Source organism: Bos grunniens, chromosome 24 (genome assembly GCF_055505025.1).
Source record: "Bos grunniens cultivar Pamir isolate PY7600 chromosome 24, Bosgru_T2T1.0, whole genome shotgun sequence".
In the NCBI taxonomy this organism is placed as follows: Eukaryota; Metazoa; Chordata; class Mammalia; order Artiodactyla; family Bovidae; genus Bos; species Bos grunniens.
In genome coordinates, this window is record NC_141188.1 from 4,354,606 (window position 1) to 4,370,659 (window position 16,054).

At 42.5% G+C, this 16,054-nt stretch overlaps 1 long non-coding RNA gene across 1 annotated transcript; it reads left to right on the forward strand.

The window, feature by feature from the left end:
• Window positions 1-5,621: 5,621 nt before the first annotated feature.
• LOC147345847 (uncharacterized) lies at window positions 5,622-9,622 on the forward strand. Its single transcript, XR_015153380.1, has 2 exons — window positions 5,622-5,761; window positions 8,246-9,622. It is a non-coding gene; the product is annotated as an uncharacterized LOC147345847 (long non-coding RNA).
• The last annotated feature ends 6,432 nt before the right edge of the window (window positions 9,623-16,054 follow it).

Here is a 16,054-nt window from a genome sequence, read left to right on the forward strand (position 1 = left end):
CACCCTAAGTCAGTGTGGGCAAGGCATCTATTTGTTTTCATGGAGTGGCTCCAACCTGCCATTGCTCGTGGAGAGGGAATTTGGAATTGTGGCTTTGTCCTCAATAGGTGGTAAGCAGCCTTTACACATTGGGCTCTTCAGTTAAGAGTGAATATTTAGTTGAGGAAAATTCAGAAAATCCAAGTGTTATAGGAAACCAAGTGGAGAAGTGACTGTATATCTTTCTTTGCCTTTTCTTTGAGGAATGGAGGAAAACAGTGTTGTAGTTGATGACTTGTCATATTAATGATTGGCATGTATAACATGCAGCTCTGTTCGCCAGAGAAAGGCATTAGTTTTTTAAAAAGTGATTTGATTTATTTCTATAAGAAGATTCCTTTACCTACCATATGACTTCAGCATACTCAGATAATTCAGTTTATAAAAATTAGGTCTGTATAGCTCTCCAGTAATATATCAATGACGCAGAACAGATTGTTTTAAATATCCATTGAAAAATTTTTTTTAATTTTAATTTTATTTTATTTTTAAACTTTACAAATTGTATTAGTTTTGCCAAATATCTAAATGAATCCACCACAGGTATACATGTGTTCCCCATCCTGAACCCTCCTCCCTCCTCCCTCCCCATACCATCCCTTTGGGTCGTCCCAGTGCACTAGCCCCAAGCATCCAGTATCGTGCATCGAACCTGGACTGGCATCTCGTTTCATACATGATATTTTACATGTTTCAATGCCATTCTCCCAAATCTTCCCACCCTCTCCCTCTGCAACAGAGTCCATAAGACTGTTCTATACATCAGTGTCTCTTTTGCTGTCTTGTACACAGGGTAGTTAATCTATAATATGTTAGCTTCAGGTATACAGCAAAGTGGTTCAGCTATACATACATACATATGTATATCTATGCATGTATAGCAAAGACCTGGCGACTGAAGAACATATATATATATATGTATATATACATTATATTCCTTTTTAGATTCTTTTCCATTATAGGTTATTATAAGGTATTTGGTATAGCTCCCTCTGCTATACAGTGGGCCCTTGTTGGTTACCTGAAAGTGAAAGTGTTAGTCGCTTAGTCTTGTCCGACTCTTTGCGACCCCATGGACTGTAGCCTGCCAGGCTCCTCTGTACATGGAATTCTCCAGCAAGAATACTGCAGTGGGTTACCGTTCCCTTCTGCAGGGGATCTTCCTGACCCAGGGGTCAAACCTGCAGGTAGATTCTGTGTTGTCTGAGCCATCAGCGAAGCCCATTGGTTACCTGTTTTTATGAGAACCATTAGCTTTTAACCATCAACACAATGTGCAAAAAATGAAGCTGGAAGACGTGGAGTCAAAAATATATACTAGATACTTGCTTGTTTCTTAGTCTTAAAAATTATTTTATAAGAACAGCAGAAAAAAAACAATGCTATTTTTGTCTGGTGCTTTTCAAAGGAGAAAGACCCTCAGTGTTATCCAGAGCCAATTCTGCCCTTTGGGAGGCAGCCCATTATTTTCTTTCCCCAGCAGCCATAAATCCACATCTCATCATTGACCATATTATGCCCTCTATCTCTATTTATTATTAGTGCATATTTTAGAGTGGTGATAAGTATTGGCACATTTTATTATGCTGATAAACAATGCTGGACGGCCAGGTACAATGTGTTGTCAACAGTGATTTCTCTTCAGCATCTTTCACATTTTATCCTCGGCTTGTTGAGCTGAAACTTCAGCTCTGCTTCAAATCACACGAGGTCTGACTCTTGTCCTGTGCCTTCCAAGTTGATGAGCTAGGAACGGAATGGGAGAGATTATTCATGATGCAGAAACACATTAAGATGTTACAAAACACAACCCTGTTCAAATATTTAAAGAGCATATTCAACAGTCATTGGTATTTAAAGGAAGCAAACATCCTTCTTTAAGGACAAGTCATTTTGCTCCTTGATCTTGAAGAAGAGCAGCCTGACCGTGAGTTCAGGTGACCAAGGGTATGGGAGAGTTAAAGTCCGTTGGATGTTGGAAGCAAAGTATCTCCACACTTGTACCACCAGCGCAGACCTAAGGTGCTCTCAGCGTTGAGGTGGGTTTCACAGAGCTGGAGCGACGGGACGGGAGAGGGAGCACAGTGAGACCAGAGAGCGCTTCCAAGTGTTGAGCTGACTGGAACACTTGGTTCAGTGACATCGGGGCTACCTTGAGATGGTAGATTTCTGAGTCTTCATTAAGCCTTTGGCTTGAGTACAGGATTTACTCCACATAAAATGATCATGAGATGCTTATGGAAACAGGATAGGGCTGTCTGGTTTTCAGGGAGAGTTTTCTGCTGGGGTATTTGTAATTCTAGCTGGTTTAGGGGCGGTCACAGCCAGAGACGTAAAGCGGGGTTATAAGGTTTTATTTATTTATTTTTAATGGCTGCTACTCAGAGAGGCATCTTGAATTGATGGTTCCAACCAGTTGGTTCCTGTGACACATCTCAATACTATTCCATAATTTTTCAGTCATTTTCACCAATGAAAACAGTCTAATTTTCTTTTTTAATGCTCGGTAAGACTATACTGGGAGAAGGCAATGGCACCCACTCCAGTACTCTTGCCTGGAAAATCCCATGGACGGAGGGGCCTGGTGGGCTGCAGTCCATGGGGTCGCTAGGAGTTGGACACGACTGAGCGACTTCACTTTCACTTTTCCTTTCATGCATTGGAGAAGGAAATGGCAACCCAGTCCAGTGTTCTTGCCTGGAGAATCCCAGGGACGGGGGAGCCTGGTGGGCTTCCATCTATGGGGCCGCACAGAGTCAGACACAACTGAAGCGACTTAGCAGCAGCAGTAGCAGCAAGACTATACTGAGATATATACACACACACACACACACACACATATACACAAACACATACACAAGCATACATACTTTTATACATATATTTGTGTACACATATATTATACGCACACTTTATTACTTGTGTGTACAAGTAATAAAGGAATCTGTTCCTCCTGGTGGAACATCACCTAGTAAATGTAGAAGGAATAGGGAGTTATGCAGTTATCAGTGGATACTAATACTAGCAGGTAAAAGTGAGGAGTAACAGGATATGCACATAGTAACAAAGAAAGTGAAAGTGAAGTCACTCAGTCAGGCCCGACTCTTTGCGACCCCATGGACTGTAGCCTCCTCCGTCCATGGGATTTTCACTCCACGACTGAGCGACTGAACTGAACTGAACTGAACTGAGGAGTTCCTTTTATTGTTCCTGAAGCTATTCTGTGAATTTGAAATTATAACAAAATACAATTAAAAGCTAGTCAAACTGCTTTACTCCCTGTAGTTATTTCAGCATCCTTAAGTGTTTCTTTCTGAGTGAGCCTTTCACTTGCCCCGCCCAGGTCAGCGGTGAGTATCCATGTTTACTGCCTCCCCAGACGCATCTGTTCTTTCGTTTACTCATCTCGACAGTACAAATGGGGTTGAATTTGAGCTTTTTAGTTTAAAAAATAGAAATGGGGTTATTCAAAACCACAAGGAGAGGATCAAATGACTTCTTTAATCATAAAGTTCTTGCCACGAGACATTTTTGTAAGAGTTTCACTTTCCAGCCTTTATTGTATGATGGCCACGTTATTGTTTTAACTACTCAGCTGCATGTTGTCTGTCACATCTTTTAAAAAGTATTTTAAAGATATTTCATCCCTTCCAAGTCTTGCTTAGTCTAACGTTCCTTTAATTTCCCTGCAGGATATTGGGAAGCTGGAGGGGTGCTAGAAGACTAACCTTTCAGCAGGACCAATTTGAAACATTAATGCTACATTTATCATTATTCCTTGAGTAGAATTTGGTCAATATGTTTAACACAGCTGTTCTTAAATGAGGAACTTTCTTGTTTCCTCAAACTTAAGACTCTCTTAAGGCTAAACGATAATAAAAATGTTAATACTGCATTCTGGAAACACTTGCAACTTTCAAGATGACATTATTTGAACACTTAAGAGGATTTAAATTGTGAATGTAGAACCCTAAGACAAATGGTGAAGAAAATGTATAAGTCAGTGTTTTTTTGCCGTGGTGAGGCTACTTAGGAAGCATACTCCCTCCCTCAAGTCCTAAGGCCCCGTAACAGTGAGGTTTGTTTGTTGCACATGTGACACGTCTGATGGCAGTCAATTCTTAGTCTGCACTCAGTGCTTCTGCAGCTGTGTTCCAGGTTTTGGATTAATATGTGTTGGCTTTTATTCTAGGATAAAGGCGAGTGATGATCCAGCATCTCTTATGTCTTGTCTTCCTGTGGTGGAGTATTCCAGAGAAAGCAATCAAGTTTAAGGCTTCTGCTCAGGCTTGGAACCATATTTGCTTACAACCTGTAGTCCAAAGAATGTCATGTCATCAGACCCAAAGTTAACGGGATGGGGAGCTCTATGAAGGGTGGGAAAGGAGGAGTGATTATGAACAAATGCTATGCACCAAAGTGGTCTGGACCCTCCCCCCATTTTACTAGGATTTAGACCTCAGTGCCTCCTGTAGCTCAGGTCCACTTTGGGGTATTTCTGCTTGGGTTTGCTTTCCGAATTCCACTTCCTAGCATCACCTAGGGCTTGTTCCTGTGGTGATCCTACCAAAATATTTGTATCTGTAACTCATCTCCTCCAAAATAGCTTATTGTTTAATAATCTAATACCCCAATCCTTTTTGGGGAAGTCCAGATTTCTTAAAGATGTTACTCACATTACAGATTACCCATAAGCATTTTATTAATAACAGTGTAATCCTAAAATCTCTGTCTACCGTTGCTGTTTGATGCAAAGAGGTGATTCTACTGACAAGTTTACACCTGTCAGAGAGACAGGACTGGCAGACAGATAGACAGACAGAGAGACAGACAAGGAAAGACAGACAGAGAGAGGGAGATTTATCACCTGGAATTGGCTTACACGATTGAGGGGCTGGCTAAGCAAGTCTCCAATCTTTAGAGCAGGCCAGCAGATGGGAAACTCTCAGGCAGTAGCTGATACTTCAGTTCACATGTGGAAACCCTGGTTTTGTTCTTAGCCTGCAGTTGATTAGATGCAGCCCTCTAAGGAGATAATGAGAGCCCTAACTCTGCTGCTGTAAATCAGCACAGCCAACACTAAAGAATCTGATGCGGAAATAAGCAGAGAGTCTCTGAGGCTCCGATCCCTTCACATCAAGGTTTTCACCCACATTGGACCTCACTCTTCCCTTGATCTACATCAGGATAGCTCTGTAACTGCTTCTCGGACTCAATTTTCACATTGCAACCAGCTACAGAGATTAAAACCAATAACCAGTAAACATCACAAAAACTGGTGCATAGGCCTTTCCTTGGAGATCCTACTTAAACTGACATGTGTTATGTTATGGCCTTGATAGGCATTTTCCTGGTGACTCAGCAATAAAAATCTGCCTGCAATGCAGGAGACTTGGGTTTGATCCCTGGGTTGGGAAGATCCCCTGGAGAAGGAAATGGCAACCTACTCCAGTGTTCTTGCCTGGAGAATCCTATGGACGGAGGAACTTGGCAGGCTACAGTCCATGGGGTCACAAAGAGGTGGACATGACTTAGTGATTAAACAACAACAACATGCCCTTGATATTTTTTTTTCTTTAAAGCTTCTCGGTAGATTCTAACACGTGGCCAAGGCTGAGAACTACAGCTTTATAAACTCAGCGCTGCCTTGACCAGAATGGGACACTAATACATATGAAGGCTGAAGAGTTTTGGCAGGTCCTATACTTGACTTCGATTAGAGGTATGTCACATGTTAGCTAGCTTTCACATTGTAAAAGTAATGTCTGTTTCCCTCCTTCAAGATTTTAGTTGTGTTTACTGAATATGTAGATTAGGTTTTGCATCAGATATTGATGTTCAGTCCTTATTCTTAACATATTGACTCTGCCATATTTTCTCTCTTCTTCTATCGGCCAATTAAATAGACCGGCTCTCCACTTTCCAATCTTCTATGATTCTGATTTTCCCTCTGCTAGTCCCTGGGCTTTTGTTGTCAGATTCATCTTTCCTTGCTCTGTTTTGGCTCATGAGGTCACTGACCACTGCAAGCTTCATATCCCAAGTTCCCAGAAGTGAACTTCTGGGCAGGCTTGGCTGGTTTTGGCAAATGGTGGTGAAAGCATTGATGCACGTAGGTCATTCCCACCTTCCTTAGGACACGTCTCTGGCGATGACTGCATTTGCTCTTTGACTTCAGCTCCTTCTGGGAAAGCATGCTGTGCTTCCACCCAGGGCCCCTGGGGTCCAGCAACCCACATCTTTCCTTTGATCATCTGGCTTGGGGGAAGGTTATTGGCTTTTCTCTATTGCTAATCTCTGGATTGTCTCACATTTCCTGCTTGGACTCTCAGCTTTTCCTTACCGTATAACCAGTTCCCAACATCAAATTCCTTAAAAAAAATCTTGGGTAATTTTTGTTTTCCTGGTTGAAGCTTCTCTTTTCTCTTTTTTTTTTTTTTTTTGTAATCTACAGTTATCAGACATCTTATTTTCAACCATTTTTAAGCTCTTTATCTGCAGTTAAATTTGTCTATTAAGTCCTTCATTTCAATTATTTTATATTTCATTTCTAAAACTTACAGTGAGCTCATTTAAAAATCTGACATTACTTTTTTATAGTTTCCAGTTTTGTATTCCAAATTTTCAATTTAGATCTTATCTTCTTGAACAGAGTACACATGGTTGTTTCAGAGTCTTTGATAATTTTTGTATCTGAGTCCTCAGAGGTCTGCTTCCGTTGCTCATGGTTTCTAAAAGCGCTTTCTCACGATGGCTTATCTCCCCATGAGCCAAGTTATCTCTGATTTTAGGCTACACATTTTGTTTAGAAATTTTTAGTAGAAATAATATGAGGCATAGGATAACATTATCTTCCTCTGGACACATGTTTTTAAACTTCTGACAATTTTTAACTAAATCTGGGATTATTTTAAGCACTTTGGGCCATCCAGATGGTTTAAATCTGATCTTCAAGCTGTGAATGAAAGGGATGGTTTACTTCTGGTGTATTCTGACTCTTAGGGAGCAAGTTTTAGAGTTCTAGACCAAGGTAGAAGTAGTATTAATAAATCCAAGTCCTTACCAATGGTGTGCCCCAGATTCTAAGATATGTTCCAGGAGTGCTATGTAGGTGCCAGAGACTCAGCTCAGACTGCCACACGTCCTTCCGATTTAGCACATGCTCCCAGAACAAAACCTCCAAAGTCAACGTCTTCCTTGCTATGTTAGCTCTTCCATGCTTACACACATTGTCTACCATCGTGTGTTCGGTTGTGTGTGGGTTGATGCAAATAATCTACCTGAAGTGGAATCCAAGTCTTGGCCTTCAACAAAACACACACCAAGCTAAGCAGGCACATGGAGAAAAAACTGAGAATTTGTCTAGCCATTAGAGTCTATTTTGCTGATTCTTGGGGTGACAAGTGTTACAATCAAATCAGCCTTGTATCAGCCTCTGAACCAAAGTATTCATCATCTTTGAAATGAGGGGAGAGAGTACTTGACATTAAAGTTCCCATCAAGTTCTAACTTTATATTATCTTAGTATTTGAAGTTGTGAATTAGTTCAACTGTGGATAAACCTATAGAAGCTTCTGGAAAACCCTGGCAATATCTACCAATAAGAAACAGGGGTAATTTCTAGATTCTGTAATAAGGCAAAGTATATGTTTACAGCCTCTCATCTGTAATGGCCCCATGTCCTGTGCAACACAGCTGGCTTTCTCACCTGCTTCCCTAATTGCCCTGTAATACTAAGTAAAATACATACGTTTTCCAGTAATCTATTTGGGTCATGGCTGATCATATCCACAAGTTTATGTCAAAGAATCTGCTTTCATAGTTCCTGAGAGCAAGGGAAAATAGAGGATGGAGTCAGTATTAACCCATATGGTCAGTTTATTGTGAACCATTAAGAAGGAGGTATGTTTGGAGCAGCTGGAAATGAGCTAAATGTTAGCTGAAGAAATCCAGGCAGCTGTCCAAATGAGTGCTGGGTAGACTGAAAGTCAGGAATGCTCACTTCTGCTGAATCAATTCCTGTATCCGGATTACATTCCTTTTATGGTTCTTCAAATTTATGCAGAAATTAATTCATCTAAACTATTTAGAACACTCAATTTGAGGTGAGTTGGTTTCTTCAAATGCCTCCCACCAGGTCTCATTTTATCTGCTATGACTTTTCTTCATACATGCGGCATCTTCTTTCTTTCTGTTTTTTTTCCAGGAAAATTACATAATATATTCAGCAATCTCAAGGAAACATTGTGGTTGAAAAGCTAATGGAGAAGCTGACGGGGGTACACAGCTGGCTAACCTCACGGTATCTCGGAAATGGTGCATGTCCACAAGAACAAGTGTGGGTGTGCAGTGATAAATTTATTTCTCCATCTGCGAAAAAATTGATATCTGGGCCAGGACTTGATGACCTCGGCTTCCACTGCCAGATTCAAGTCTTGTTTCAGTAACACTGTGTTAAACCATACAGCAAACTTCTGACCTTTTAATACTGAGGATTCAAGCAAGCACGTTTTAAGCTTAGCTGGAGTTCGAGTGTGTATTTCTTTCTTTCTTTTTTTAAAGCAAGCCTATTATAGACTTCACTTTGTATGGGAGCGATTTTACCCCGTCAGCAGTCTTGCCTCACATTCTTTCCTTAAGAAAGTAACTAACTAGTGCTTCTATTCCTAGAATAAAGAGTGGATTAAAAAGCGCAGTCACTACAAATAAGGCAGGAGTAGGGAGAGCAGGGATGAGGGTAATACGGAGAGGAGGAAAACTTTCTGTTCCCCATCATGCCCCACGCTGTTGTGTATAATTATTAGCTGCAAAATAGCACAGCTTGAACATTATTATTGCACATTAAAGAACATTTCACTTATAATTATGGAACGAAAAGGAGCGTTTACAACTCACCTACCGAAGCATTAACTTTGTGTATGTAAGAAAATATTTTAAAAACCTCTTCATTAAAAATCTGCAAATATGGGACTTTCTTTTTCCGTCTCACAGATCTTTTCTCCTTGTTTTTCCTCTGACACATTGAAGTACATCTTAAACTTTTCTTTTAATTAAAAAGGAGTATAAAAGTGTAAGGGCGGGAAGGAAACCAAGAAGAGGGGGTGCCCTGTGTGCTTGCTAGCGGAAACGGATATTTGATATATGAGACAGATTTGGAGAATGGAAAACTAAGGCATAAAATATCTTTCTCAACAGGAGAAGAAAACTTGTGATGCCCAGAACCAAGAACCAATTATTTTTTTCTGATTGGTGTCTTAATTTTTGAAATAGGAAATGCTATGGAAATCCATATATACCAACAAGGGTGTGAAAGTGTGTGTTGGTAGTATTTGAAGGTCTGTTGATGGGGAATTTAGCTTTTCCATGCAATTTATTTTGCCTCATTCTGGAATAACATCTATCTATTGAATCTCTATAAATGATGGGATCTCTGTGTGTGTATATGTATATATGTGTATTTTCTATGTGTTTGAAGACATCCTTTAAATCAAACACATTCACTGAGGGACTCTTATCTGTCAAATATTGTGCTAGGCTCTAGAAAAAGTCAAGACTATATTAAATAAAAGCATTTATTCAGAGACTTTGCCTCAATCATGGATTTTCAGACTGTTCAGGTGTTTTGGCATCTGCATGAAGTTCAAAGGACCAGAGTAGACGACAATAGAAAAAAAAATAAAAATAAAAAAAATGCACACACAAGTGTGCACATGTAAACACACAGATGTATGCACAAGTACACCCGTGAACACACGCATACACATACATATTAGCGTCCAGCATACTCCAGAACACACCAGGGTTTTCCTCAGTACTGCTCCCAAGGGCAATGGGTGTTCTCGGGGAAAGGATTCTGTGATCAACCGAGTTTGAGACACCCGACACCCTCCCTCTCTTGCAGAGTCACAGTCTGCGGCCGTGACAGGTCCTCTGAAGAATCTGGCACTGAAGAGTCCATTTCCGTCAGTGTTTCTCCATCGATCCCACCCTGCGGCCCTTGGGGTCTCTGGGGACGCTGCCCTGGGGCTGTGGACGCCAGCCCTCGGGCACGGCACAGGGGGTGGCTCCACCCGGCGCCCCCTGAGTGCCCCCCGCCCTTCTCTCCGGATGTCAAACCCACGGTTCCATGTGGCCTCTTGGTGGAGGACGCTGTTGGGAAAAAGCCCTTCCTTCCCTCTGAGATGTGGGGTGGGTGCAAACGAGGGCTGAGCGTTCACCCCCGCGGCTGTGGCTCTGGCCTCTCACCTCTTCCTCTGGGGTGTGGACCCTACACACGAGGGTGTTGGCTTCCTGATGGCCTGGGTTCTCTCCTAAGACGCTCTTGGGGTCCCAGCTGGGTCACCCGCACATGTAATGATGAATACCTGTGATGAAGCAGGAGGACGTTGGATGTGATAGGACGGTCTGAGAACGTGAAGGCTGAACATCGGGGGAGCTTTTCCCACGCGCTGGACCCTGGACTTCACACTGAAAACACTATTTCGTGTTGTGCTGTGACGTGGGCATGATCACCTCCATTCTGGAGATGAGGAAATGTAGGTGGAGGAACGTCAAACTACTTGGGTAGGAAAGTAAAATGAAGAGCCAGTCTGAGCAGCTGAGGCCACTGACTCTCCGGCCTGTGAGCTGAAGCTTCGACCGTGTGGCAGGAGAGTTTGCTCAGACGGGGCTGTGTTCACCAGCACCTCACCGCTCACCAGCACAGTGCTCCAGTTCTGTGCATTTGGTTGTGTGGATTCATGCTGCAATTTCACGTGCCTCGTGGTGGAGGGCATTCAGAAGGGCACATGCATTTTAATCAGGTTTTTTGCTGGAAGCCAGTATTTTTTAGCTTGATTTACATTCCAGAATTTTCAGTCCTGTTGGGGAGACAGGCTTACAAATACGGCTGCTCTAAGGAACAGTAAAAGATTATATACGTAGTTGTTCTGTGAGGTGTCTGCCCACCACAGGGGAGGCAGTAGAGCCGAGAGTAAGGAGATGGCCCCTGCTGTAGCTGCTAAGCTTTAAAAGGTAGCAGAGAAATGATTTGACATAGGAGGGGAGATGGGTGTCATCTTCAAGGAGTTCATACACAGTGTTCACTCAGATGGATTCCAGATGCAGCATCTGTGTTTTGAGCAAAATTTCCACATGGGTGTCTAATCATTGCATTCAGCAAAAACCATTTTTTTTTTTTGGCAAAGTTTTGAACAAATCTATGCATAAAACCCTACTTGGTAGCTCCAGGAAATGTGTGGGAGTTTTGCTCAAAGGACAAGCCATGGTTTTAGCTGTTCTGACCTCCTGGGACAGTTGATGGTTCCGTGGTCAAGACATGATTATTCCACGTGGCCAAAGAAAACAGAACTTCAGACTCACCTTTAAGTTGTCTAAATGTGAAACTTGGCTGGAAAGAATCATGCTAGTTAAGGTCCAACCCATGTCATTTTGAGAAACATCTGGCAAACCCAAATGGGGTTCTTTCTGTCAAAAAATCAAGTGCCCACGGCTCTTCAAGTCTCAAAGAGACACAGAGCGGCCCTGAGGAAATCACCCTGGTATTCTCTTCCACCTGCTGTGTTCACTCAGCTTTGCTTCCCGGTTCATCTACACAGGCGCCTGGAGCCCTGTTCCCATCCTTTCCCGCTGCTGGCCTGTTGGGTGGATGGTCACGTTTGTTTCCTGCCTCCCTCTGCATCGATGCTGGGTTCTTCCTCTCTTTCTGAATACCAGTGGGGATCTCTGTTTATTCTGACTGTCCCCTGGTGTACCTTTGGGTGACATTCTCGAGCATGTATGGCTGCAAGTGTAATTGCTGGCTCTTAAGTAGGCAGATAATAAAATTTTAAAGTGATGTCAAAAATTGCCCAAAGTTCTTTTGTGTCTTTAGACTGTCATCAGCTGAGTGTGAAGGTTCTCGTGCTTTAGCTCCTTGTCAACTATTATTAGAATTTACAACTTTTGCCACTCTTGATGAGGTGATATTAAGGAGTGTTTTCTTGATTGCTGGTAGGTTTGGAAATTTCATATCTGTATTGTTGACTCAGTTTTCTTTTTCTGTGAACTCTCTGTTGGTGCCTTTTGTATAATTTTCTTTTGAGTAGTTATTCTTTCTCTGTTGTATAGAACTTCTTTATATATTCTGGGTAATAAGAATTTTTAAGTTGTATCTACTGCATATAGATTCATCCTGTAGCTTGTCTTTTCACTGTCCTTATTGTGATTTTTGATTAATAGGAATTCTTAATTTTAATTAAGTCCAATACATCAATGTTTCCCCTTAGGGCTTTATGAAGAAGCCATTTCCTATCTTTGTTATAATGATTTCTTATACATTTTTTTCTGAAAGTTTGAGATTTGTCTTTCAAGTGTGGCTGCCATGCCCATCTGATTTCTCCTTCCTAGGAGATATGCATTATCGATTTCCATACATGGGTGGTCTCTTCGAGACCTCTAGTTATCCTGTTGCCAAAACCATGCCATCTTGTTTATGCTTCCTTAAGACTGATTCTGGTAGAAGACTCTGCTGGTCCCCACTTCTGGTTGGTGCTTGCGCTTCTGGCAGCTCTGCCTTTGAGGGGTGTAAGATGTGGGGCATATTGGCTGGAACGTGCAAACCACCTTAGTGATCATGATGACTCTGTGACCCTTAAAAGTCTGTCACAATGTTAAAGCTTATTTATTGTCAGTTGTAAATATATAGAAAGTCAAAACATGGTATGTGCAGAGTATAGAGCATTATGCTGCTGCGTGCTCACTTGTGCCTGACTTTTTGCGACCACACGGACCGTAGCCCACCAGACTCCTGTGTCCATGGGATTCTCCAGGCAAGAATATTGTAGTGGGTTGTAATTTCTTCCTCCAGGGGATCTTCCAGACCCAGGAATTGCATTGGCAGGCGGATTCTTTACCACTGAGCCACCTGGGAAGGACTTTTTAAAAAAATGGTAAAACTTGCTTATTTAGTACACAGTAATTAAAAACATGAGAAACGTTGATAATTAGTGTGTCTTGTTTCTTTGTAAAAGCTTAATAGCTGGGGCAGTATATGCTTACTTCTCATCTTGGAATTTATGGTTTGGAGGGAGCATCTTGTCCATGCCTTGAGGAATAGTCATCCTCCTTTCTAAGTTGGGAGGGGCGTCCAGCATGTTACCCAGGGCCCTCTCATCACTGTAGAGCCTCTCTGAGAGGTCTCTCACTCTCCCTGGGATATCGTCACCCCCTTCCTTCGTCACAGCCATCTTCCTCTTTGTGTTGATTACTTGCCTCCGCTAGGTTCCTCTGGCTGCTGACCTAGGATTCTCAGGAAGAAGCAGTGTCTGCACTCCCACGGTCGGCTGTCCTCTAACCACATCCATTTCACATTAATACGTCTTGTTTCTTTGCTGCATGGCGCACTGGCTATCCACGTCCTAACCCCCAGAATTTGTGACTATCACCTTGTATGCAAAAGGACTTCTGCAGATGAGAGTAAGTTAAGGGCCTTGAGATGGGAGATTATTCTGCATTATCCAGGCAGACCCAGTGGAGCCACAGGGGACGAGAGATCAGAGAGAGAGGAGATGACGCAAAGACCGAGGGGACTAAAGCGGTGTGGCCACAATGCAGGGAAAGCAAGGCAGCCTCTAGATGCCGGAGGAGGCGGGGAAGAGACGCTCCCGAGAGAACCAGCTCTGCTGACCTCTTCACGTTGGCCCAGTACGATTCCTTCTCGACTCCTGACCTCCGGAACCACAAGAGGATAAGTTCATGCTGTTTTAACCACTTCATTTGTGGCAATTTGTTGCAGGAGCACAGGAAATGAATATACTGCATTTTTATCCTGGTTGGACAATTTCCTCCCTCAATTATCCATTTTCATAAAATGATGTGTGGATTTTACTACTGGGAGCCAAGGAAACAACACAGTGTGAGCTTTGCTCTCTGTTCGTGAGCCGAGTGACAGACGTACGTGAACTAATTGCTAACAGACTTTGGAAGGAGCAGTGTGATTGGTCACTGACCATGACACGCATCTGTTATTTATGTTGCGATTTGTGGACTGAAGACCTAGTTTGCATCTCTTCAGTTACACACAGAACATAGATGGTGGAGATGGATGTTATGAATGGTGATGTGCATGAATGGGTGCATTTGAACTGAACTATAGATGGGGAAACAGTGGAAACAGTGTCAGACTATTTTTTTGGGCTCCAAAATCACTGCAGATGGTGACTGCAGCCATGAAATTAAAAGACGCTTACTCCTTGGAAGGAAAGTTATGACCAACCTAGATAGCATATTCAAAAGCAGAGACATTACTTTGCCAACAAAGGTTCGTCTAGTCAAGGCTATGGTTTTTCCAGTGGTTATGTATGGATGTGAGAGTTGGACTGTGAAGAAGGCTGAGCGCCGAAGAATTGATGCTTTGGAACTGTGGTGTTGGAGAAGACTCTTGACAGTCCCTTGGACTGCAAGGAGATCCAACCAGTCCATTCTGAAGGAGATCAGCCCTGGAATTTCTTTGGAAGGAATGATGCTAAAACTGAAACTCCAGTACTTTGGCCACCTCATGTGAAGAGTTGACTCACTGGAAAAGACTCTGATGCTGGGAGGGATTGGGGGCAGGAGGAGAAGGGGATGACAGAGGATGAGATGGCTGGATGGCATCACTGACTCGATGGATGTGAGTCTGAGTGAACTCCGGGAGTTGGTGATGGACAGGTAGGCCTGGCGTGCTGCGATTCATGGGGTCACAAAGAGTCGGACACGACTGAGCGACTGAACTGAACTGATAGTCATTAAAATCTGTGCATATGAAAAGCATTAAAAGTGAGGATGATCTGTGTTCGATTTTCCTACTCATAAATATAGTGGTATGTCTATTTAGGTAATTGTCAATATCTTTCAATAACATTCTCCATCAAATCCATCAAATCCTTCTCCATCAAATCTTGAATAGCTTTCTTTTATTTGTTTCTAAAATTCTTGAATTCTCGTTGATATCACGGTGACTTCTCTTTCTAAACTGCACATCTGGAATTCTGCTCAGGTGTAAAAGTGCACATTACTTTTTGTAAATTGTTTTGTTGTTGTTCAACAATTTTACTAAATCATCCTATCAATTCAAAAAATTAATTCTCAGACTGCGGTGATGGACTCGTTACGATGGTGATTGCCGAGAGGGGATGTTCTGATGCTGGTGGCCTTTCCTCCCCCCGGCGCTTGCATAGGGTATCAGTCAGCGTGGAGTGTTGTGCTGCAGCTTTCTTTGCACTCTGGCTGTTTCTCTAGAATTTTCTAGAATTTCCATCAGTGGGGGTGTCACAGGGCCATTAATTGACCTGTTTTGCTTACTTTCCCTATTACACCCAGTCCTGTGTGCCCCAGTTCTTCTGTACACTCCTTTTCTCACAGAAGCAGTGCCTGTCCAAGGCCACTGTCTCGGATGGATTGCCTTTCTGAGTCCCTTTTTGTAACTCCCAATCTTCCAGGGCCCCTTTTTCCTTGCACACGTGGTGGATGTTCTCTGTCTCATGGTATTGGTGGCCATTTCTGCCCCACAGCTAGCTTCCCTCTTTTCTCGCCCATGACATTTTTCTTGAATTTCTGTTGTTCTCCACAAAAATAGGCAATGGAATGCGAAGTAGTGCATTGGGTGGGAGTATTTTTCTACCTCTGGGGACTTTGAAGTTTGGGTCTTATCCATCTTCTGGTTGTGATATAAGCATGGCCTTTTACTTAAATTAACAAAGCCTCAAGGTTTTAGGTATTTGGAAGCTAAGTGGTTAAAAACTCCTAAGGGGCGTGGCGGCCTCATGTTAAATGAATGGGTGGTTTTATACTCATATCACATAGCTGGATTTCTATTCTTTTGCATCCCTTCCAATTTGAATCTCATAGTGTTTGAAGATGTGAGCACTGGAGTCAGAATTCTCCAGTTCACATCCTGACACCAACTCTTGTATGCTATTTAACTACTTGAGCCTGCTTCTTAGCAAATGCAGTACGGTTGCGCCCAATGCATAGGCTGTTGTCAGGATGCACAAGG